This window comes from Myotis lucifugus, unplaced genomic scaffold (assembly GCF_000147115.1).
Source record: "Myotis lucifugus unplaced genomic scaffold, Myoluc2.0 scaffold_116, whole genome shotgun sequence".
Classification (NCBI taxonomy): domain Eukaryota; kingdom Metazoa; phylum Chordata; class Mammalia; order Chiroptera; family Vespertilionidae; genus Myotis; species Myotis lucifugus.
In genome coordinates this window covers 311880-338149 of record NW_005871164.1, presented here as the reverse complement: position 1 = coordinate 338149, position 26270 = coordinate 311880, and the positions used below count along the sequence as shown (strand labels likewise).

The 26270-nt window shown below is 38.7% G+C and overlaps 1 pseudogene; it reads left to right on the top strand.

Annotated features, from left to right (window-relative positions):
- The first annotated feature begins 1828 nt into the window (after positions 1–1828).
- LOC102428080 lies at positions 1829–24616 on the top strand (annotated as a pseudogene).
- Positions 24617–26270: the final 1654 nt, after the last annotated feature.

Genomic DNA, 26270 nt, shown 5'->3' with positions numbered 1-26270 from the left:
AGACCCACCATTTCTCTTCTTACAAGGAAGCTGAGCTTGATAGGAGAATGCAGAGGTTTCTGCACCTACTTAGTTGCCAGGCAGATAAGCAGCCTGACCAGAATGTAGATGAGCTACCTGAATGTAAGTGACTCAGTCGATGATGTAACATTGGACTCCTATTGTTGTCTTGAACATGCAGTGCTAAGTGTTGAAAAGAAGGGGAATCTAGCGGCTATTGAGAATGATTCGCAATACCTTACAACTGGAGAGAGAAGCCGAGAGCAGAGTCCAGGTCTGTAAAGCAAAGGATATTGGAAGAACACTGAGCGCATGGGAGCCAAGAGCCCACACCATGGGGCTCTGGGAGAACTCGCTGTCCTCAAGTGTGTTAAAACACAGGATGTAAACCAGCAACCTCTGGGCCAGGCCTGACTTATTTGCAAGTGTATTTGAAAAAGCTAACCAATATTTGAAAAGAGTATATTTTAAATAAGAATATGAATTTTTCTCTTGAAAAGAGTTGGAAGATCTGTTTTTTAAAGAAATTGTTCACTAAACTTTTGCAGGGCTTCAGAAAAAAAAATGTTCCATTTTTCCAGCAGAAAAGAGGCAGGTAGAGCAAGAAAAGGCATTTCAAAGTTTGAAGATGCAAGTGTCTGATGGGTTAAGAAATGGAATTAACCCTTCACTGACTACCCTCCTTTTTCTGTCCAGACACATTCTTTAGGAAGAAGAGTTAAGATGACAGTGTCTGCTTGTTTGTTTTTTATTTGTCTTTCTCCTCCAGGTCCACTTCATTATCAAGTGTAACTTCTTATCCTAGTCAATCTGTTTTTTGGTAACATTGTTCCTAAGTGTTCAGTTTACATCATTAACTATGGTTTTGTGGTTACCATTCCTATTTTAAGGTGAGGACCTCCATAGGATCTAATTTTTTTTTCCTTGAAAAGACATTTAACAGAAAGAAACTATAGATCAGAACTCATTACAAAGACAGTTCATTATTGTTAATGAGAAATTTCGCTATTTTGGGCTCTGCTGAGCATGGGACATAATTCTGTCAGGAGTGAAGCTTGTTAAAACTTGGTGTTCGGACACATGGACACATATAATGTCAGTCCAATTGTGTGGTCCCTATTAGTAGTTTAAAGACACAATCTTATAGGTTTACATCGACTTTATACAGGAGCATGGCTGCAGGTGGCTTTCCATGAAGGAATAATCCTATCAAATAAAAGAGTGATATGCAAATTAACGGTCACTCCATGACAAAGATGGCGGCACCCACAGCCAATGAGGAGGGAATATGCAAATTTAGGGTCACTCCACAACAAAGATGGTGACAGCTGGGCCAGGACGCAGGCGTTCCGCCACGCCCTGCCAGTGGAGGGCTTGTGGGCAGCATGCAGGCGCAGAGGTGCGGAGTGGCCGGAGCAGGGCGGGACGCCTGGCTTAGTGGGCAGCTCGCACAGGCGTGGAGTGGCCGGGGAGGGGCGGGATGCCCCAGGTGTCCTGCTACACTCCAGGCATCCTGCTCCAGGCTGGTGGGCAGCGCGCAAGTTCAAGTAAATCAGACTGCATCCGCACGTGGGTGACAGCATGATGGGGGAAATTTGCATGCCATTGGGTGAGGAGAGGATGCGCACATGGAGAGCCTCTGGGCGGGGTAGAGGGGCCGTGGAGGGTGGCCTGTACTCCCCACATGGCAGTGGCGGTAGCCGTGAGCTTGCCAAGCAGAGCCTGCAGGCAGAGCTGAAGTAGCGCCTGCAGACCATCAGCGCCAAGGAGTGGCTGTGCAAGTCCCACTTCCTGGCCCAGAAGGTGCGTGATCACAGGAACAGCTATCATGGTTGGCCAGATTGACATCCTCCTGGCCATGCCACAGGGGTTTGAGGATCTGCGCAGCCGCAGGCCTCTGGTGTACGCATCCTCTCTTCCCCCCTGGCGTGCGAATGTTCCCCAGCACGCTGTTACCCACGTGCACCAGTGCAGCGACGAGATCACCTCCATGGGGCTAATGCAGGTGCTGAGGCGGGAGCAGGTGCAGACAGACACACCTGGTGGGTATGGGTGGCCCTCGCTAAGGTGCCTTCAGTCAGTGTTCAAGATCGGAAACCCAGAGGAGGCGAAGAGTTCCGTCCTCTCAGTGAAACGGTGGGATAGTCGGAGCGAATGCAGAGGAGGAATGTGCACTTTGGGTGCTGGCACCCATGAGCGAAGGCGGCCCTGACTGAGCCTCGTTCACGTGGGGCCTAGCACACTCCTGCCAGGCAGCGGGTGACAGGGCATGCTTTTCCGAGTTAATGAGAGAAAACATTGATTCTTCCACTGCCCACTAAGGTGGAAAGTGGAGTGGGGAGACATGCAGGGAGTGAGCAAGGTTCCCTGTCTGGGGGTTCCAAATCGCTGTTGGTTCCTTTCACTGCTGACTAGAGATATACAGGGTGCCCCCCCAAAATGTATACACACTTTGAATACCTACTAATTCCAATGGGTTTAAGCATGAAAAGAAATAAACAACATTGGAGCTGTCATCTGTTAAAAGTGCAGGCACAAACCGTCAGTTGGACATTCCCTGAGGGGTCCTGGATTGGAGAGGGTGCAGGCCGGACTGAGGGGCCTCCCTTCCGCTCTCCCCCTCCGAATTTCGTGCACCAGGCCTCTAGGTAGGTATCTTGTGATTCAATTTGTTATTTGTGTGTCTTTGAAATTCTTCTGAAAATGAATAATTTTAACTTGAGAACAAAGAGTCATTTAGCCTAAGATAAGAACACCTATATAAGCATATTTTTGCCTCAAAATCTTTGTGGTAAAGCTTAGGAAACAGGATTTCAGATATAAAGCTGAGTCAGTCTGCGATGTGAAGGGCCCACAAGTTGGTGCTAGAGGGCTCTCCATGCTGCACACCTGGAAGATTAATGTGGAGGTTCCACTTCCGGGTATTTTTTCAAATGCCCAGACTTACACATTTTAAGATCCAAAAGATATAACAAAAAGTGTATCGGAAAATTGTAATGGGACCAATTCTATTTTTAATTTCATATGCTGTCTTTTTTTTTCTTGTCAGCATCAACAGACATTTAAAAATAAATTATATTATTTCAGTTTTAAACTATCTTGTATGACCAGAAATAAGGATTTTCCCCCAAATTATGTTTTAATGTCAACCTTTCAGTGCACCCTTTCCTAATATGTCATAATTTGGCTTGATAACTTAAAATATTGACAATATTAATTATTAGTTGTTATTTGAATTTTATACATTTGTTTAAATAAATCTAGCTTGTCAGATCTATATACTAATTATTTTCAATGACTTTTGTCTTCTCTATAATTTAAAAATCAAAAAGTAAAAATAATTTCATTCTTTACACATAGTTTAAGAATAACTCCTTGTGAGAAGCCAAAGAATAATTATGATTCAACATATTTATTTTTGCCAAATAACATGTTTCCAAATTTGATAAAATTTCCTTGTGCATAAGACCAACTCATTAAAAGCAATGCCATGAACAGATGTATTACGTGTGAAAAAATAGTTATGCTTATTGGTCTTTTACAAAATTCAAGCACAATTTTATTCATATGTAACCAGTTTTGGCTTAAAAACCCATGCATTTATTTACTCTGAAAAAATTCCATAAGTCTCTGTTATGTGCAGGTCATTATACCAACAGCTATAAACTTTCTCAAGATAAATCTAGTTTCAACTTTTCCACTTAATGAATTTACAGTCATATAAATAGATATAAATACACACATACATATTTGACACCATGTGGAAAAAGCATAAGCAGACATTTATAACAGATATAAGGAGAGAAATTGAGCATCACTCTCCAGATTCATCCCACAGCTTGTGCCAGGTATATGCTGTGCTGGTACCTACTGTTGGATGGAGCTATTATATCCTCTGGAACTTGAGCAGGTGCTGATTCGAAGGGACAGCTGTATAGCAGGAGGGTCTCGGAGTCCCGGTCAGATAAACAGATATGAGAAGAGACTAGGGGTAGTTTAAAATTTCCTAGTGTGTAAAAACATAAACATAAAATTCAAAAATAAATATTCCAATCTATCTATATATAAAACCCTAATATGCAAATAGACCAAATGGTTGAACAACCAAACAACTGAACAACTGGTTGCTATGACGTGCGCTGACCACCAGGGGCCGTGCGTGTAACATGGCGGGCATTGGCAGCAGGCGGCAGAGCACGGAACATGGCCGGCGTTGGTGAGCAGGTGAGCGGGAGCGCCAGACCAAGGCGGGGTGCCAGCCATTGTCATCGGTGTGAGCCTCTGGTGGTTCCTGAAAATTCTTTGCTCCTGCACACTGTGGTCCCGCCTGGCACTCACACCTGCTGCTGGCGTCTGCCCCACTTGCACCCACTGCCAGCGCCAGAATCGCCGTTCGCACCCGCTGCTGGCAGTGGGTGTGAGAGGTGGCTGCAAGCCCTGATCACCCCTAAGGGCTTCTTCACCTCCCTCTGCTTCTAAGAAGTGATCGGGAAATCAGCTGCTGCTCACACCCGCTGCTGGCACCAGGCCTAATTGCTCTGCACCGTCAGCAGGTGCGAGTGGGGCTGGAGCCATCAGCGCATGGGAGTGGCGGTGGGAGCAGGCCTGCTGGCAGATAGGGGACCAGGGGCCATGGTTGGAGGGGCCAGGCCGGGGCACGGAGGATGGGCCGAGACCAGCCCCTGTGCCCACTGCAGCCTCACCGCCCACAGTTCCTTTCAAGGTGCATGAATTCATGCACTGGGCCCCTAGTATTGTAATAAGGACCATAGAAGGACCCTCTTACCAGGAACTATCGCCCCATCTCTGTACTGGCGTACGTGGCCTGACATGGTAGAAATGGGCCTCAGCTCTGACTTGTACAAAATGCCCGTACCAAGCTGGGTAATGGGGTCTGGTATCAGACCGAGCTATTCCATTGTCATTTTTTTCTGAGTTGGCCAAGCATTTATGGTAGGTTCAGAAAACAGTGATCCAATAGGACATCCATTGTATTCTGCAACAGTGGTCTCTTTATTAAAAAATCATCTACTTGGGAGCTGAACTGGGTTAAATTGTGGCCCCAAAAGACATCTGGGTTGAAGTTCTAACCCAAAGTTCCTCTGAATGTAACCTTTGTTAGGAATATTTTCAGATGAAAATAAGTAAAGTTGATTAAGGTGGGCCCTACACCCAGTGACTGGTATCCTTATAAGGAGAAGGACATTTTGAGACACACGGACACACATACAGAGGAAAGAAGGCTATGCAAAAACAGAGGGAGAACCTGGAGTGATTCAGCGATAAGCCAAGTGACACCAAGTCTTGCCAGAAATTGCCAGTAGCTGGAAGAGAAGCAGAGAGTCAGTCACACTGACACCTTGATTTCAGACTTCTATCCCCCAGAACTGTGACAGAAACACTTATGTTGTTGTAAGTCACCCAGTTTGGGGTACTTCATTGCAATTGCCCTGGGAAACTGATGCCAGAGCGAAGAAATAGGGAAGGGAGTGTGTAGTCTATATCATGTTTCCTATCTGACCACTGTCTCCAATAGATGGACATTGATGTTGAGATTTTGTATCAAAAGTTCTTAATATTAACAGTCTGAATGCAATGTGAACAGGAGAAAATGATGATACTGTTTTCTAGAAAAATTAGGCTCTTTCATTGAGCCCTCCTTGGATTGTCTAGAACAGTGATGGTGAACCTATGACACGCATGTCAGAGGTGACACACGAACTCATTTTTTTGGTTGATTTTTCTTTGTTAAATAGCATTTAAATATATAAAGTAAATATCAAAAATATAAGTCTTTGTTTTACTATGGTTGCAAATATCAAAAAATTTCTATATGTGACATGGCACCAGAGTTAAGTTAGGGTTTTTCAAAATCCTGACACGCTGAGCTCAAAAGGTTCGCCATCACTGGTCTAGAAAGTGGTATCCATGGGAATACTGTGTCTTACTGAAAATCAGAGACCGCACAGGAGACCCAGTGTCACCTGAAATGCCTCTTTGGGGGCTTGAGAAAAGGTACCCTGGCTAGATCTTGGGCACAAGATACCAGAAAGATTTACTCCGTATCTAGTAGGTCTTGGCCAAGCGTTTCTTAGAAAGCACAACTGACTTGGAAACAACAGACCTTAATTTGATCTCTAACTTCACAGCTATTAGAAAATGACCTTGTACTTGCTGAGGAACTTCTCCAGACCTCATCAGTAATATCACGGTTTTCTAGGAGGTGAGCTTTAATGTCCTTTTCAGCTTTCTGTTTCAATGACTGCAAATGAATAATTTCCTGAAAATGACATAAAGATTCTGAGTTATGCAACTGGAATTTAAAGTTTACGCACCTGAAAGTACAGGCTTTTCAATAGTTTTAATTAGTTCCTGTTGGATTATGAAGTTTATTTGTATTTTGTTATAAATGAACTGCAACTCTTACATGTAGATGATTTTTCTAAGAATAAGGGGAAATGAAGTAATTTGAATTTCAAATTCTTATCCCATAAAATATGAAATGAATATTTAAAGATGAACAATAAAATTAGGCTACACTTTTGAAAAATATTCCTGCTTGCTAAAGTCAGAATTATACAGCCACGACCTTTAAAATAAAGTACAGAGTTTCAGATAAGTGCAGTAGTTGTAGATTATGGTTTCTGCAGAATTCTGCCCAAAGTGATATGTGCCCTTTCATCTTTTCTTTCAAAGAACAACAAACAATTTCTTTAAGTCAGATGAGTGTTCTGAAATGCTAAAATGACACGAATGGCTTCCACTCTTCCATATTAATATGGATTTCCCCCAAAGGTTTATAATCTTTGATGCCCAATCATGCTTGACTTGGCATTGGAAACTTCTCCAGTAGATTTGCATCAGAATATAATTAACCACTGGGGAGTCTGAAAAGAACTTGGGGATGCTTGTTTTTCCTTTCTCTTCAGACCACATGCTATACTGAGTGGTATGTTGATGGCAGAATAAAAAATGGAGCATACATTTCCCACAACAAATTTTATTTTGCTTGAATAGCATCATATGTGTACATAATATACACGACAATTACTCCATAGATTGGGATATATGTATTAATGTCATCTTCTCACACCTATTAGCTAAGTAATAAAGCACTTCCTGTTTCTGTTATGCATATAATTCATTCTGCCTCCCCAAATCTATTGACTGATACAACAAAAGTATGAGAGAGCGACTATGGCATTTCTAACCCACTACAGACTCCTTAGCATGTCAACACCCAATAGTGTCTGCATGGTACTCTATGTGAATTGCACGGTTGCAAGATTTTTGCTAGGTGTGTTCCAGAAACAACATGCAAACATCTTCTCCTCAAGGAAATAATGGCGATGAAGCAATGAAGGTTCCTGCTGCATAATGAGTCCAGGGGTTACCAAAGGAGCTTAACCACTAAGAACTTGGGCTCTCTAGAGCCACCCTACCTGAATTTACTCAGCTCTGCCACTTACTAGCTGTGTGACCTTGAGCAATTTACTTAATCTCTCTGTAGACTGCATGCCATAAAAATTAGAATGGGAATGATAAGAGGATTTTCCTCTGAGGAGTGAGTTAATACATGTAAAGCACTTAGAACAGTACTCTTAACATAATAAGCACTTGATAAATCACAGCCGTTATTATTAATGAGAGTTTAAAGATGGGTAACTAGAGAAGCAATTTTGGGAAAGGAGCATCATCTACAAACATCCCAGGGAGCAATTATATAAAATTCTACAGCTGAAGCTTGCAGTTGGAATATTTTAAATTTTGAGTAGCAAGTTTGAGATTCTAGTTGTGGTTGGCCAACCAAGAGCATATTAAATCAAATATTCAGTCTCTATATTTTGGGAGCTCAGGCAACACATGGGAATTTAAATTATAAAGTCCTTTTCTTCCCTTTCCCTGAAAAATCATGTAGATAAATGTAAAGCTTGAAGAGTTATAACAGCTTTGAGAGACTTAAGAACATGGTCGCTTAGGAAATGGTCATCTTGATGGCAGCATTTGTAGCCCGAGCCACAATCAGGGAATGGAGAGGCACCCAGTAACCAGAGAAGCCAGCACAAAGTGAGCAAGGTCATTGTCCTAGTGTTTGAGATAAGTTCCTCATTCAAGAACCACCTGCCCCAAAGCCGACCAAGTATAGCCTCTTTCATGCCTGCTCAGCTGTCTGCCTTCTCACCTGCCCATGATCTCAGCCCTAAGGGAAGCGAGCCACTCTTCTCATGCACCCTTTTTCTTCCTTAGCATTTCTTTGCTTGTGTAGCCTCCCGTGGCCACTCTAAGAGGTAACATGAGCTTCTCCCCCAGGCAAAGCTGCTGTGTCAGCTGTTGCTTTCTTGCTTCTGAGCAAAGGGGGAGGCAACCCAGGACCTCACTTCTGTCAAAGGAAGGAGGGCAGCTATCTCTCAGGATGACAGGACTGAACTTGTATAAGACAGAACTGACAGGAAAATCTTTTATTTTAATCACCTGATTAGGCGAATTGGCTTGGAAGTTGTCTAAATGGTAGGGACACTGACATATTTATTGTGAGCGGCATGTCTGAGAAAAACAAGCCCTGTGGTCCAAGATGATCCTAAGAAAGTGTGATTGCTCCAGTGGAAGAGAATCGGGCAGACTGAAGCCTGGAGGATGGAGGTGTTCCAGCGCCTCGCTCATAACCATCACTGCAGTGTGTTCACACAGCAAAGTAATTTTAAACTGGGGCTCACAGAGTCTAGGGGAGTTATTTTTGTTTTTGTAGCCTAAATGGCAGAGCATAAACTCGTGGTTCTGGCCATCAGAGATTCTTTATGTCTCTAAACTTGAACATATTAGATATCTTAATATACTCCTGATTAGATCAGATCCTAGCTAGTGGGACATATTTGTTATGTTCGGGATTTAGAATTGTACTCATCACTAAGCACTTCATCTAAGTCTAATATTTATTTTATTTGAGTTTCTATCCCTAATGCATTGCTCCATGCCAGACACATACTAGGCGTTTAGCTTTTTTATGAGTAAATGAACACATGGATATAAAATTACTGTTCTACTTATAAAAACATTTAAGTAAGCAGATTTAAAATGCAAAAAGTAGGAAAAACCAAACACATTGTGATTATTTTTACATTTTACTTTTGAAGTTGACATAATTTGGCTTCTAGGAAAAAGAATACCTAAAGGAAGAAAATGTAACATTATCTTCTTCTTAGCAAAAGTGAACAGCTGCTCATTTGTTTTGAGAATGAACACATGATTGAAAACTTGGACCTACCAGTAGGGGCCATATGATGGGTGTTCAGCAAAGACACAGAGTTTTCCATTTTTGATAGTAAGAGAAGAATTGAGAACATTGTCCCTCTGCTGCCCTTAACTATGTTAGAATGGAATCAGTGGTTCTCAACCTTCCTAATGCCGTGACCCTTTAATACAGTTCCTCATTTTGTGGTGACCCCCAACCATAAAATTATTTTCATTGCTACTTCATAACTGTAATTTTGCTACTGTTATGAATCATAATATCTGATATGCAGGATGTATTTTCAGGGGTCACGACCCACAGGTTGAGAACCGCTGGAATAAGTGAACATGTCTGCAACCTCTGAAGTTCATGCATGTTAAAGACTTTCAGAGAAAGACAGGACCAGAAAAAATAAAAAAAAAATAAAATCTCTTTATATTGTGTTATATAAAGAGAGATAAAAAGGTAAATAAAATCTGACCCTTATGTCATAGTCCAGTTTAAATATGCTGCAGTTTTGGGTTTGAATCTGACCCTTTCTTATTGGTCCCTTTCCTTAATGTGGGACCCCCATGTTTTCCTCATTGGTCATTGTGCTACACGGTATTAGTTTCAAAGCTCAAAGTCCACACTCTGCCCCTTATCTTGCTGGTTGGAGTTGCCTTTGATCTCCTGGCTGCTCAGGCCAGAGATACCCCTGTCTGTCCTTGTTTTATGGCTATTTTAATTGCTTAGGCCAGAAATGTTTCCATCTGCCTGAACCCCCTCTTCCTGTGGCATTTCTCTATCCTCTGTATACTGGTAAGTAAGATAAGCACCCTGGCGTCTTCTAGTCTCCATCTTTGCATTCCTCTCCCATGAACCCTCCTCATTCCCTAAACCTTCCTAATAAAGCTAGCTGGCTAACACTTTCAATTGTAAGTACATAAAGTTATGCTCATGAAAAAGAAACTAGTTATTTCTTTCCCTATTTTCAAGCATTATCCTATGCAGGATTTAGGAAACATTTTATATCAAGGGCCAGATAGTAGGCGTATGAGCATGAGTGTGTTCATGGGCTATGCAAAATAAAGTGTGGCCAGATTTGGTCCAGTGGCCACCGTTTGACCACCCATGCTTCATTCCTTTAACAAAGGTTTATTTATTAAACAAATATTATGTGCCAGGCATTGTGTTATATAAGAGAGATAAAAAGGTGAATAAAACCTGATCCTTATGTCATAGTCCAAACTATGGTTAAGGCCTCGTTTGTAAGTTAAAAAGTCATTCATGAATTAATTCTCTCGTGTTGACATTTTTCTATTTGATATAAACTGATACAGGCTTCTTGCAACATGCCTTAAGACTCTGGGTAAGGAGGAAATGCAAATACATACTTTTAGCCTATATGAATAACTCCCCAACAAGTACGATTTACCCTCATAATGTGGGGTTTTCATATTATATCTTTGTCCCACAAAGGGAGAACAGAACTCGGTGTTAATGTTGAAATTTGCCTTCAAAGACAACGGAGTTAGTGAACCACAGAACCCCTACCATCTTTTATGGAATATTCATGCTTGACAGATCCCACTCTGTGTACTACAACTGCTCCAAAAGAGCACAGGGGATATCGAGTAAATGCTGCTGGAGAGGAGATAAGACTTCCAAAGAAAGAGTGTAACAGAAACGTGCATTTTTACAAAGAACTAAATTGTGTGAGTGCTAATAAGAATACAATGGATGTTTCATCAGGGGTGCCTTGTAGGAGTGGGGTAATACAAATCAGAAACATTCTAATGGCTTTGCCAGAGGATGTTCTACATGCTGGAACTTGGACAAAAATTCCTATCAAATAATGTTGTAAGTTTAAAATGTCCAATAGGTATATGCTAATTATCTTTTGTGTTCTTAATCCAGCGACTTCTTAAGGTTTGAGGAGAGAAAAATACTTTCTAAAAAAATTAATTCCCTCACAAGAGAAAGTTTAGTTTGTTTTTTGTTTGTTTTTATTAAAATATTTTTATTGATTTTTAGAGAGAGATGAAGGAAGAGAGAGAGAGACAGAGAGAGAAACCAATGTGAGAGCGAAACATCGATTGGCTGCCTCTTGCAATGCCCCTGACTGACCAGGAATTGAGCCCACAACCTGCACATGTGCCCTGACCAGAAATCGAACCAGCAATCATTCAGTGCACAGGATGATGCCCAACCAACTGAGCCACACCGGCCAGGGCTAGGAAAAACACTTTTTGCCTACAAGATGATCCAATTGGCCATTTAGCAATCTAACTTAGAGAATGTTGGACATGAGCTTCCTTTGCCCCACATAGAAATTTTGTTAACTCTTCAGATCAGAGAGGACCAGGCAGTGAAGAAAAACCACCTAAAAAATCCTCTTCATCCCACATGAAATAATGTTTGAAAAATGAGCAGTGTGTTGCAGACACCTGCACTCAGAGACACATCTTGTCAAATCAAGTACATTTAATGTTCCTTCAAAGCGATGCGAGAGGGGTAAGCCTGATGGTCCTATGTTGTTTTATAGCTGGGCCCATGTTTCTCCTACTTGGGGATTTACATGTGTTTTGTACTTGTATCGTTGTGATATTTTAAGTTTACTGTTGGCAAAGGACCCTTACCTACTCAGTGCTCACCTCTCACTGTGCTGCATTATTTCCAAGAAGCACTGAGAGAATGCAAAGCTTGGCTGCTTCACCAGTTCCCACTTCTGTGACCTTGATTTTTGCTAAACCTCTCTATGCCTTGTTTTCTTTATCTCCACAAGAAATGAAAGTGGCACTTACTTTATGGGCTTACTAGAGTACACAAAACACTTGAAATACCTGATAGCTTCTTTCATAAAAATAGGAATTATTAATAAGAATACCAGTAAAAATATATAAAATTAAGTAATAAGTCTATCCTTGTGCTTATTCTGAAGTTAACTTCCAAACTCTCCTTGAATTGGCAGCAGGTTAATAAGGAATTGGTTATTATTAACAATCCTGGAACCAAAAATTTGAACATTTTTAATAAAATTATTTTATCAATTAGCAAACTTTGTCATTAATGATTTTTAGTTTAGGGATAGAGTTCTTCACATAACAAACATAAATTCTACTTTATATTGATTATCTGGATAGTAAAAACATAGCATAAGCAATTTCATTATTTTTGATACACTTTTTATGTTTTAATCAAATTTATATCTGTACCAGTTTCATATCATATAACTGGTACATTTCAGAAAAATGTATGTTCATTTTGGTCTTATTTTAAATTATAGTTTGTAAAAATCTAAAAATATGTAAGCTCAAAGTCACTAATCACCATTGAGATGCAAATTAAAACCACAATGAGATATCACCTCACACCAGTCAGAATGGCTACCATCAACAAATCGACAAATGACAAGTGGTGGCGAGGACATGAAGAAAAGGAAACCCTAGTGTACTGCTGGTGGGAATGCAGACTGGTGCAGCCACTGTGGAAAACTATATGGAGTTTCCTCAAAATATTAAAAATTGAACTGCCATTTGAGCCCACTTCTGGGAATATATCCTAATAAGCCCGAAACACCAATCAGAAAGAATGTATGCACCCCTACGTTCATAGCAGCACAATTTACAATAGCTAAGATCTGGAAACAGCCCAAGTGCCCATCAGTAGATGAGTGGATAAAAAAGCTGCAGCACATTTATACCATGGAATACTATGTAGCTGTAAAAAAAGAAGGACCTCTTACCCTTTGAGACAGCATGGAGGGCTCTGGAGACTGTTATTCTAAGTGAAACAAACCAGTCAGAGAAAGACAAGTATCACATGATCTCACTTATATGTGAAATCTAATGAACAAAATAAACTGATGAACCAAATAGATCCAGAGACATAGAAGCATGGAACAGAGTGCAGAATCTCAGAGGGAAGGCGGGGGAGGGTGGGTGGATGGTGGAAGAGAACCACCAATAAAATTGTATGCATATTTGCATGATCGATGGACACAGACAATAGTGTGGTGAAGGCCTGGGTGGGGGTGGGTGAGGGCTAGAAGGGGTCAATGAGGAAAAAATGGGGACATCTACAATACTTTCAACAGTAAATATGAAAATATAATAACAAGATAAAAATAAAATAAGAAATCTTATAAACTAAAAGAAAATCTTATAAGTTGCATTTTATGATTAACACTAGAGGCCCAGTGCATGAATTCATGCATGGGTGGGGTCCCTTAGGGTGGCCTGTGGGGATCAGACTCCAGCTCAGCTCCCAGCCTTGCAGCCCTGCAGCCCCGCCTGGAACCCCACAGTGGCCTGGTACCAACCCCTCACCTGCTCCACCATCCTGCTTGTGGGATGATTGTTTAGTGTCAGGCCCCCTACCTGGCTCCCTCAGCACCTGGGAGCTGGGCGGTGGCCCTGCCCCCTGCCACTGCTGCTGATTGCTGTCTTTGGGACCTACCTTGGCCTGGTGCTGCCTACTCACCTGCTCCACCATCCCGCCACTGTCCCACTATCATCGGGGACCATTGGAGCCAGCAGTGCCTTCACTGCCGCCCACTGCTAGTGCCAAGTTGCCGATGTCCGTCATGTTCCGTGCCACCCCCTGGTGGTCAGTGCACATCATAGCAAGTGGTCGAACTGCAGGTCAAACTCCTGGTCAAACAACCACCCGAGAGGACAATTTGCATATTAGGCCTTTATTATATAGGATATTTGAAATTATTGATACCTTCAATTGAATCTCTTTTGTAGACTGTATTTTAATTGAAGAAATACTTTGTACATATGCTAAATTTTCCTCTAAGCTCAGAAAATCTCTATGAATTAAAATATGCTAAATTCTAATTTTTCATATTAAAATACAAAAATATTTTAACCAATATTTTTATTAGGTTTGGTTTTTATTTTGCCTCTCTTCTAGCTTTTTCAGCAAACACTTTAAATCACCTTTTCTCTATTAATAATATTTTGCCTTTAAAAATATTAATAGCTCAAAGTTATTGGAATTTTCATTTTTTCACCACTCTGGTATAGAAAATAAATTTCACAATTTAAAAATAAAATTTTAAAATAAAATCTTTTATATTCTCTATGCTCTTTATATTTAATTTATGCAGTTCCTGTTATGTTTTTATAGGTATACATTTCAATATTTTCTATTTTCAAGCTTATTTTAAATAACTGAAATTCATTAAAAGCTTCAAAATTTTTTTGTGTGTTTTTTCTACTTGCTGAATGATTTTATTTGACATCTCCAACTAATTCCAAATGAACTAGTACCAAAATATAGAGGAAAAGTGTGACTGCCCCAAAATTAGAAATCAGTACCATTGTAGAACTTTTAAGATGATTTACAAAGTGGCTCTTCAAAGTATCAAACATTTCTAAAATTGGATTGAATTTTAGAATCCAAGGATAAAAGGAAAATGCCTACTTCCATCTTAAAGTAAACTTTGTATTCAACTTTTTTAATGTGAATTGTGTAGTTGAGCTTTCAGTTTTCAACAACCATGGCTTCCCCATTGTTTGGTAAAATACTGCAGGTAGTTTATGCACAAATATGAATGATATGCTACCCATGATAATTTCAAGTAACATCCTGCTCCATGGATTTGTTTATTTAGTAAGAATATTGTTTTTGCCACTGCAACATTTTAATGTATGATATTAATGTTCAAATTTTAATGGAAAATAATATCATTCATATGAATATAAGATGCTTTACCTTGGATGTTGTGATAGTTAATTTTATGTAATGATTTGTCTGGGTCATTGTATCCAGATATTTCATCAAACATTTTTCTAGATGTTTCTGTAAAAGTGCTTTTGGATCAGATTAACATTTGAGTAAAGCAGATTATCTTCCATAATATGGGAGGTTTTCATCCAATCAGGTGAAGGCCTGCATAAAGCAAAGTTTGGCCTCCTCCAAGAAAAAAATAATTCTGTCAGCAGGTTGCCTTGGGACTTAAACTGCAAGTCTTCCCCGGGTCTCTAGCCTGTGGGGTTTACATTTATTAAGTCTCCACTATCACCTGAGCCAAGTTCTTCAGTCTCTCTTTCTCTCTCTCTCTCTCCTGGAAAATCCTGACTAATACAGACACAATAAGCTTTTTAAAGTTTGATTCCATGAATGGAAGGAAAAAACAAATGGAACTATTTTTGGAAAGTTCTTTTGCTGTTCAAGCCAAGAAATCAGGAGCTCTCACTTATATTTTGTCCTTGCACATAAAATTTTTGAATCAAAAGTGAGCAATATAAACATAGAATGATAGAAATTTGATCTACATAAAAAGTTGTTTCGTAGACTGTTTTATAAACACATCTGCTGCATGTATTAAATCCTGTCTTGTAGTCATCTCAAATTAACCATAAAAATGGAAGCCCATGGAGGCGCTTTATCAGCATATCTGGGGTCTCTAGTTCCCACAGTGGATGGTGAATGCAGATATATATTTTGTGAAAGTTGCATCACTAACTTTCTTGAGAAGCAGAAACCCAATCGTTAATTTTTCATTAAAAATGTACATTTTCATTTGTTGTTCCTAAAATAGTTTCTTGTAAAATAAAAATAAAAGTAAAATGAGTTATGAATGAAACAAACAACTATTATAGCAACAGTCATCAGACTATGCTATTATTTAGTAAGGCAGGACTTCTTGGCCCTCTTTTCCCACTCAAATTTCATATACACCCTTCCAATCTACACTAATAAAAGAGAAAGATGCAAATTGACTGTACCTCCACAATGTCCACCAGCCAATTGGGGGTGATTATGCAAATCAACCCAACAAAGATGGTGGGTTAATTTGCATACACAGGTGCCGAGTGGCCAGGGGCAGGGCAGGACGCTTGCATTGTCACCATCGTGACGATGCAGGCATTCTGCACCGCCCCAGCCGCTCTGGGCCTCTGGACAGCGTGGGAAGGCGAAAAGGTGGTTCCAGCCGGAGCGAAGGCAGTGCCAGCAGCCAGGGGAAGGAAGGCCCATTCTTGCATGAATCTTCATGCATCGGGCCTCTAGTATTTTGTATATTTTCCATGGCCTTGCTGACTAACATCTTGGTGGCTTGAGCCTCTCAAGACCATAAAATGGCCATGGCTTTGGTAAAAGTGGATGGTATCCCAAATGGGTCAGCAGAGGAAATATCACTAATCTTCCCGGAAGGATTTCTGTCTCCTTCATTTTATCAGCAAGAACCCAGCATGCTCTATTTGGAAGAGTTAAGTTAAAATTATGTTGCGTTTGAAAAGAGTTGGGAAAAGAAGTAGGTTTTGCTGCTTGTCTTTAAATATAACCACCATTAAAGCAGGAATTCTGTTCCCTGAACATATGTTCCACATATACTAAGGGAAATCATGGCAGAAACGGTACAAAGTTGAAAACTCCCAAACTCATAGCAGGTTGTTTGACTGCAACTGTTACAAAATAGCTTTGTTAAAAAATAAAAATTCTGGGACAAATGCCAAACCAGAAAGACATTTATATAAATCACCACCAGACCTTCTGAATTACTGCCACTCACACAAATGATTTATCTGATAAGATATGCAAAAAAGTTCTCACTTTCACCAGTTTCAAATTTAATTTCCTCCACTTTCATTTCCACAAAATATGCTCTTCATATATGTTCTTAAAATATACTGACTGTTTTTGTAGTCATTGGATATCATGGGAACACAGTATGATAAAATACTTTAAAATTAAACTCAAACTCCACAAACATGAAAAGTAGACTAAGCTAAAATCTGGCAGTTTTTCATGATTCTTACCACCAATAGTTGGTCTGAGCAGAACTAATATATTTTTCTATGGAGCATAGCTTTATTCATATGTGTGACAGTAAATAAATTGACAGTTCACCAGAAGGGAAAAATCTTGTTTTAATACTATCAAGTAATTATATACAAACTTTAACCCATATGAAATTATAAATAAGGAGGATTGAAAGAATATGACCCATCAGAGATGCTCAATTACAAATCTGTCTGTGTCCACCAACTGAGCCTTTAATAAAGTTTTTGCTGTCTTCTTTCACCTGTTGAATGATCCTTATGAAAAATCTCTGAGAGGATAAATCTTACTGTGTTTGAAGTTTCAAAGTCATGCCTTTCATTACCTACTTTACCTCCACCCCATGTTTTCATCATGCACCGTGTACATGTAACAAATCAGTCATATGTTTTCATAAATAATTGTCTATGTTTCTGTCTTCCATCAGACTCTGTCCAGGACAAAGCTATGTCTTAACAGTCTTTGTATCAAAACATTCACTTGGGGTTATTTAAAACATAGTAACTAGCTCAAGACATGTTTTTTGAAGAAACATCAAGGTTACATCCACTTTCTTGTCAACATGTCCTACAAATCATTTTTAATAATCACCATTTTTAAATTCAGATTAATTTATAATATCAAATATGTCATAGAGCCCAGTGTGATAGTTAGACTCTTAGCAGCCATACTTTGAGACGAAAACAGTATTAGAAACTATTCCGATTACAGCAATGCATTTAAGTAAATGTATATGCAATACCATTTGTGTAAATTTTAAAAAATAGTAATACAAACATGTGCAATTCCATGCATAAGCCTTTGGCACTGTGGGGAGAGGTAGTTTATGTCAATAAAAGAGCTACATCTATGTGCAGAAAGTCTCTTTCACATAACAGATCATCAGATTCACAGTGTTGGAATTATGACACTCATAATGAATTGCAATTTTCACAAAAATACATTTATAAAATACTACTTACACAAGAGAACAATTCAGTTCGTATTTAAAAGTATTTAGTAACTAGAGGCCTGGTGCACGAAATTTATGCACTGGTAAGGTCCCTAGGCCTGGCTGGCGATCAGGGCCAATCGGGGCCTTCCTTACCCCAGCTGCCAGCTGCCAGCTGCTGGTGGGGCCTTTCTTTGTTCTGTGCCGCCCCCTGGTGGTCAGGGCACATCATAACGAGCAGTCGAACTCCCATTAGGTCAAACTCCTGAGGGGACAATTTGCAAATTAACCTTTTATTATATAAGATTCTTTATTGAGGCTGCCTTTGAATCATCAAAAAACAATTTTGTTAACTGAAAGTGGCTTTCTCCATTTTTAAAAATTATAAAAAAATTATATTTAAAGAGCACAGTGTATTTCAGGGAAAAATATGACAAAGCATTTCCCTTTGTCAATAACATTAGACTTTTCCTAATCCGAGCCCCCAGTTATGTCTGCAAAATTTAAAGTGTCCTTAAGCGCTGGCCGGTGTGGCTCAGTGGTTGAAGTGTTGGCCCATGCACCAAAGCCTCGTGGATTCATGTCTCCATTAAGGGCACAAACCGGGGTTGCAGGTTCAATCCAGTGTGTGGGATGCAACTAATTGATGTGTCTCTTCCACAATGATGTCTCTCATTCTCTCTCTCTCCTCCTCTCTCCCTTTCATTCTCTCTAGAAGCCAATGGAAAAAATATCTTTGGGTGAGGATCAACAACTAAAAAATAAGTATAAAATAAAGAGTGTCCTTAAGTATAAAGTGTACACATGCAGAAACTCACAGAGCAGGCCGTGTTTCCATTTCAAGGGAAAATTGTGTTTACCCTATTACCTATCATCGCAATACCAATCTGCATTATAGTTGAAAGCCATTCATCATCTTAGAAGTAAATAATTTTCTTGATGTAGTGAAGGAAAAATACATCAATACAGAGAATGATGATGGTGTGATTATAGTAATTATCACATGTTATGTGAGTAGTTACTACCATTTAATTCTGTTCTAATTTATTATAGAGGTAGTAAAAGTCACATTAGGGAGAATATACAAGATGAACTCACATTAATGAATTTTTGTTCACTGGAAATGAGAAAAATAAAAGGCTTTAACATAGAATTAATTTACAATTTTTTAGCTAACGGCTAGGGCAAAATTTAATTTACCTGCATTACAGTTTTGAGAGGGATTAAAATAGCCTTCAACTCGGAACAGTAATATAAACCCTCGTCTAAAAGATTAGAAAGTAAAGAAGATAACAGACTTTTTAAATATCTAATTTTTTCCAAAGTTATGATAATTTGATTTGTTGATTATCACTTTCTTTGACTAGACCATGGATTATTCAAATGCAGAAATCTCATTATTTCTATTTTTTCCCTAGTGCCTAATACAGCGCTTGCTCTATGGAAAGCAATCGTGGAGTCCTGGGTCTGACTCTGCTGGTTTGCCAGAGGTCATTGTTAGATTTTCAGGAACCATACAGGCTATTTGTGTCAACTTGGTCCCTTGAAATCAGCATGGCGGCAGTATTTATAGCCTATGCATGCATATTAGGCATGGAAAGGGCTTTCCCTCCAAAGAGCAGGCTATTGAAACATGTACTGTGATACCACCAGAAAGCCTCCTATAAATGGTGAGGGAATGACTGAATGGCAACATTGCCTGGCGATGCTCTGCAATGATAAAAAGAAATGCGCGCCACTGATGAAATAAACACCCAGCATTAAAGAAGATAAAGTATTTGCAATTCGGTGTCAAACAGGCTTGCAGTTCTAATTTGGGCTCTAGCACTGACCAGTTGTGTACTCTTACGAAAGGTGTTGACATTCTTTGAGGTTTAAGCCCCTTACACCACGAGAGGATGCAAAGAGAAGTCTGCAGCCTCGAAGAGAACCTTCGCCTGAGCATGCTGCACCCTGGTCCTGACTTCCAGCCTCCAGGATTGCTGTGAGACAAAGACCGACAGAGACGAACACTTTACAGTAGATAATAGTCCTTTAGGGGCTGCAGAGGATGAAGGGCATGTTGTTGAAGCAGGGACAAGGAATTATGAAGGCAGCCGTAACACTGGCAACTTTGAAATGCCTGCACAGCCAGTGGTTTCCTTTGGGGGCCTTGCCATAACCCCACCTGTAACTTTAGGGTTAAATGTGGTTTCGGGGCTGTGCATATTAGTGGCCAGCACTTAGTAGCTGTGAGGAAGATGCAGAATTGGAGGATGAAGAGGAAGAGGGTGTAAAACTCCTATGTATATCTGGAAAGCAATCTGCTGCCAGAAGTGGTAGCAACGTCCCACGTTAAAAAGTGGAACCTGCTGCTGATAACGATGATGATTTTGATGATGAGAAAGCTGGAGAAAAGCGTTAGTAAAGAAATCTGTATGCAATACTCCAGCCAAAACTGCACAAAAATCAAACCAGAGTGAACAGGACTCAAAACCATAAAAGTAAGACAAAAGGTAAAGAAGCCTTCAAAAAAAAGCAGAAACACAAAAACTTGTAAGACACTAGAAGACCTAGTAGAAGACATTAAAGCAAAAATGCATGCAAATGTAGCAAAAAGTAGCTCTCTTCCTAGCACAGATGGAAGCCAGGTTCCTCGGTTATGTGAAGAGTTGCTTCGACGACTGACCGGGAGCCTGTTGAAGATCTCTGGCAGTGAAGGAAGTCTGTTAAAATATTTTTCAATAGTTTGTTAAAATGTTTTGTGTTATTTTATTTATGGTCCAGTTTATATATGACTGCCCATTTTCTAATACAGAATGGGAACTCCCCTATCATGTCCAGGTTTCACTGTAAAGAACATATTGTTCAAAATGCCCGTTTCCTTTGTAAAGATGGAACTATACCCACCCTTTGCTTGATTTAAGTATGTATGGAATGTTATAATACTAGGGACAGTCAGACAAATGGAAATAGTGTGGAGACAGAAATGTATATGTAAAATAAACTCAGTATTTTAATACAGTCAATAAATAAATAAATGCTTTGAGGTTTAAATAACTTGCTCAATGGTGAGTGTGCGTGTATGTGTGAAAATATGGGGGTAATAATGCTCATCATATAAATATACAGTGGAGAGTAACTATTGCCTAAAATATATAAGATCAAATAAGAAGAAATTGATATTTTCATAGATTAAAAATAGGTCTCAGTTATTTCTCAAGACTCCAGTTTTATAATAGACTAGGGGCCCAGTGTATGAATTCGTGCACCTTGAAAGATACTGTGGGCTGAGAGGCTGCGGTGGGCACAAGGGCAGGTCTCGGCCCATCCTCCACAACCCTGCCCGGACTCTCCCTTCACGGACCCCAGGCCCCTGTCTGCCAGCAGCCCTGGCAGCAGGTGCTGGCAGCAGGTGCGAGCGCCAGGCAAGACCGTGGCGCATGGGAGCAAAGAATTTTCAGTAACCACCAGAGGCTCACTCTGATGACAGTGACCGGCGCCCCGCCTTGGTCTGGCGCCCCTGCTCACCTGCTCCACTGATGCCCACCATGTTCTGCTCTCTGCTGTCTGCTGCCGATGCCTGCCATGTTCTGCATGTGCTCCTTGGTGGTCAGCGCACATCATAGCAACCGGTTGTTCAGTTGTTCGGTTGTTCTGCCATTCGGTCTATTTGCATATTAGCCTTTTATTAATAGAATATGCAATCAATATTTGAAGGGAGAAAGAAGAAAAGAGAAATAAAAGGTTAGAAAGAAAGAAGAGAAAACAGAGAACATATCAGAATTTTATTCGATACAAATTTTTTTCAACATGTCTATGCACATCTTCCCAGTCTTCCAGTTCATCACTATAGTCGGTGACTTACACAGCAGCAATTAATGTTCCCGCAATTTGATTAAAGGGATTGAGGCCCTTGAGATGCCTTCTGAACTGTGTCCTGTATATTTACTACAACTCGAATGGGTAGTGTATATTAGCATATTGTAATTCTTTGACAATGATAGTTCATTTAGCTATATTTTGAGGATCACATTAAGAAACACATTTTTATATATTTACTAGAGGCCCGATGCATGAAATTCATGCAAGGGGCTTGGCCCTCTCAGCCCTGGCTTCGTCTGGAAGGTTGTTCGGCTGTCCAGTCTAATTAGCATATTACACTTTTATTATTATTACTGTGGCTAATTAACTAATTTTTAAAAGCAATACATGTCCTTCATAAAAAAATGAAAGATCCTAATTATACTGTGTATCAAGGAGAACACATGGAATATTACTTAGAACACAAAGACCACACTGTGGACCCTGCTCTGTAGAAATAATAAACAGGCCATGGACATCTTTCCATTAAATGCATACAGGTCTATTTCATCTCTTATTTTTATATCATATTCCATTGTATGGATGAGTTAAAATAGACTAAACTTACTTTTTATTTTTATAAAGAACGCAGCAATGAATATTTGTGTGTGTGTATTTACATATTTTATTTACATTATATATTCATATTTCTATGCACACTTTCTGTTACATATGCAGGCACACACATATATTGCTTTTGTACATCAATAAATATTTACACATGCATAAGTCTTGGAGTTGAAAATACTAGGCAAATGAGACTTTCCATTTCCAATCTGGCAGATCATGACTAAATTGTTCCCAAAAGATGTTGTGCTAATTTATAATTTTCCAAAATTGTGTCTGCTATTAAAAAACACTTCATCAATCATCTCTGAAATATTTGCAAGTTTGATATATGAAACAACTTAATTTGCATAAATTAATTTATTAATGAGTCTGATCATCTCCACATATATTTATTATTTTTAATTTTATCTATTTCATCTTCATATTTTTGTTCATCTTCCTCTTGGGTTGTAACGAGGCTGTTTTTTTTTAAACATATTTTTCTGTCAATATATTCTAAATAATGTTCAGAATTTTTGTTTTTCCTTAACTTTCTCTGTAGTGCTTTTTAATAAGACAACATTTTAAAATGTTATGTAGTGAAGTATATCAATATTTTCTTTAAAGATTTATGTAATACATGTAAATTCTCCTACTTTCCAATATTTATATGTATGTCTATATTTAAATCTTTGATCTGTCTCAACTTTATTTTGATGAAATGAGTGAGTATTGACTTGTTTATTACCAAATGACTGGAATTTTTCCTAAAGACACTTACTGAATATTCTATCTTTCCCTTGCCTATTACAATAGTTGCTTTCTTGGATTCTAATTGTCAATGCGTCTTGGGTCTTTTTAGACTTTTAAAAAGTATTTTCCAGTTATTTATTCTAGTCCTGTGCCTATTTCAATTCTAGTCCTGTTGCAATTTTGGTTGTTTTATTATACATATGTTTCAATATTACTTAGGACAAGTCCTCTTTCATTAACCTTGTGTGTGTGTGTGTGTGTGTACATGCAATTTACTTGGCTCTTCTTAAATTTTTATTTTTTAAGATACATTTTAAAATATCCTGACACATAGCAAACTTAAACTCAGACAGAGAGACAGACCCACACACTCACCTATACACACACTGAAATTTTCATTGAGTTTACAGTAAATTTATTGGTTAGTTTAGGGAGAACTGACATGATAGAAAATTGAATCTCTGTGTCCAAGAATAATAGCTTTCTTCAATTTATTTCAACCTTCTTATTGCTTTGGCATTTTTGTAACCTTATTCATATGAATCTTACATATTTTTAGTAAAGTTATGTTTAAGATTTTTTGTTCTTGTTATTGTGAATGGGACATTTTTAAAATTGCATTTTCTAAATTATTTTTGTAGTATACTAATAAGGTATCTGTATATTTGTTTTTAAGTTTACTTTTTGAAATTCTTTAATATTTCTAATAGTGTTTTTAGTAGTCTCTCCTGAGTTTTCCATTTTTTGTTGTTGTTGTTTTCCACATACTATGTATTAAATACCTTCTTTCTCTAGTCTAATGGCATTGGCAAGCAATTCCAGAATAACAGGAGAAAAAGTAGGCTTCTGTATCTTAAACATGACTGCTTTGCAAGGCTTTTAGGATTTCACTAATAAACAAGATATGTATAAATTGGGGGGATTTATTATATGTGTTTTCTGAAGGTGCAAAATCCATCATTTCTTAGTTTTTTACATTATTTTAAAAATGTATTAAACATTTATTATAACCTTCCATACTCTGTTTTCTCTCACTATTTTTAGGGAGTAATAATCAAAATTTTAATAAAATTTAAAATTAATTAAATTTGGTTACATTCCACTGTTCTTTCAATATTCTATGAAAATTGATTTGCTAATATTTTGTGTAGGTCTTTATAAGTGGGAAATATTTGTAATTTTCTTTCTCAGTCATATCTTCTAAGTTTTTCTAATGGCACTATTATTATTTTGTAAGAAATAATTAGAAATGTTTCTTTTTATATTTATCAGTGGTTCCCAACCCTAACTGCACATTAGAATTTTTAAAACCATGAATACTTAAAAATTACTAAGGCCTGCGCCCCACCCCAGATCACTGACATGAGGAGGATGACAGTGATTTCAGTATAATATAGTCTCAGATTTCTTCTCTTTTTGTCTTATGTTGACCATGCATGACACCTTACCTCATTCTTTCTGGTTTTGCAAAGTGAGGGATGCAGTATAGATCTGCAGCCAAACTAAGCATCTTCCAGTTTGATGAGATAGCATAACCTGCTATTTGAATATTTGATTCTGAATCCATTTTTTTCCTAGCTACTTATTTTTCTGTAGACCTAATTATTTCCTGGGTATCCCTTACCAACTCTTCTCTTTCCTAGAGTGGAATTGGTCTTTCATTACCTCTTAGATCAGCGGTTCTCAACCTGTGGGTCGCCTAAGACCCTCGGAAAACACATATATAATTACATATTGCTTTTGTGATTAATCACTATGCTTTAATTATGTTCAATTTGTAACAATGAAAATACATCCTGCATATCAGATATTTACATTACGATTCATAACAGTAGCAAAATTACAGTTATGAAGTAGCAACGAAAATAATTTTATGGTTGGAGATCACCACAACATGAGGAACTGTATTAAAGGGTCGCAGCATTAGGAAGGTTGAGAACCACTGACTTAGATGATCCCTTTTCTATGATAACATATTTTCTATCATCCAGTGGTCTCTTTCTCAATGTCCTTATGTTTTATTTCCATATTCATATTGCAAATGACCCTCGTCTGCCAGCTGTGACTGCCCTACATTGTACATTGTGCCTCAGAATTAATTCCTCGAGAGCAAACTTTCCACCCAGTCACTGGTCCTCTGCTCCCAAGTGAAGTTCCAGGCTCTCTTTGGATACCCCTATTTTAGGTTTAGTTATATCTTGGGTAACTTTCACAACTTCTCTCATTCTTGCAAAAGGTAATCATCTGCTTAAGAATTGACTTTAAATTCTCCTGAAAAAATCATAGCTAAACTCACTGTTCTTATCATCTCTGTTACCCTCAGTCACTTTGCAAATATAAATCTCTAGGGTCCATTTGTGTATTCACATTCCCACATGTTCTAAAGTTCCTTACCAAACTCTCACTCTGAATTTTGTTACTGTTTGGCACTAGGTATTGTGGCAAAAACATAAACAAATGGATTCAATGAAAACAAATGCCATGATATACTCAACTACTTAATTGACAATGTCATTTTATCTCTAGCCAGACTCACTTTCTCTGTGCTTTCTCACAATAAATCTTCTTATTTTCCAGCCCTATACACTTCTGTGTGAGAATCTGAATAAAACAAACTCCCCATTCTTAGGCACAACTCATTAATTTTTCAAGTTTATGTAGAAAGTTTTGCTGATCTAATGCTTTTATCTTCTACTAACCATCCTTAACTCCCCTCTCTTCATGTCATCTACCCACCTCCTAGGCACCTCTCCATGTAATTCAGTAAATATATTAGCCTTTAAGTATTGTCTTCTTATATATGCCAAGCCATACTGTCATCCTGTGTAATACTTCATCACAGAACCCATCCATTCAATTTGACCTTCTCAACTTCAATGACTTTTAATTTTCATTGCAGAACAATCACCTTCACCAATGACCACACAATGAAACTAATTTTCATGTAGCAGACACATAATTCTAAAATTTTACTTGTAGACATTCTTCTTAACTCCCTGCCCTGTCACTTCTCTACTTAATTACATAATTTTCTCAGTGATTTTGCTTTTCTTCTTCACATTAAATGCAGAAACAAGTCTTACTGGTTCTATTTCCAAAACTTATCTTTTATGCAACAGTTTATCACCACCTTTACTCTATGAGAGTCATTCCGGCTACCATCATACCTCACCTGGACTATGGCAGGAG